General features: G+C 33.6%; 1 protein-coding gene across 1 annotated transcript in view; it reads left to right on the forward strand.

Moving 5' to 3' along the window:
* Nucleotides 1–536, forward strand: part of JADE3 (jade family PHD finger 3) — a gene marked incomplete at its 5' end in the record, with an annotated part of 25,048 nt that overhangs the window by 413 nt on the left and 24,099 nt on the right. The window lies entirely within an intron of this gene.

Here is a 536-nt window from a genome sequence, read left to right on the forward strand (position 1 = left end):
TTGTTCTGTAAGGAATTTGAAGTGGCTTCAAGAACTCATTATGGAGTATTGTGATTAGTCTAATATTGTGTTCAGTTTAGGATCCATTAAGTCCCTTTTTCTTCAACCGAAGCAAGTAATTGCTCCAATTTGTTGAGAGTGCTTTTTTTATGCACCAGGCACTATCAGGCTCTTTAACATTAGCTCATTTGCTTTTCAGAAGTGTCATTCTGCTTATTTCCTAACACTTTTTCCTTGATCACAACAGTGCATGACATACAGACATTGTTCAGTAAGTATATGACTGACTAATTATAATACATAAGCATTGAGAAAGCTTTAGAAAATGGAGGTAAAAAGAAAAAAAAATGTAATCACAAAACTCATAACAGTTGGGCTAACCTTTGTGTGTATATCCTTCTAGTCTTATTCTGTTGCCCTTAAATCAATTCTCATATAGAGACATGCTGATCTTAACAGATGCTAGAAGTTGCTTTTTATTTTGAGTGTTTTAAAATTACTAAATCCTGGATATGAGCTTGTTTGACCTTTTCTCC

The sequence above is a fragment of the Bison bison genome, unplaced genomic scaffold (assembly GCF_000754665.1).
Source record: "Bison bison bison isolate TAMUID 2011002044 unplaced genomic scaffold, Bison_UMD1.0 scf7180017857111, whole genome shotgun sequence".
NCBI lineage: Eukaryota > Metazoa > Chordata > Mammalia > Artiodactyla > Bovidae > Bison > Bison bison.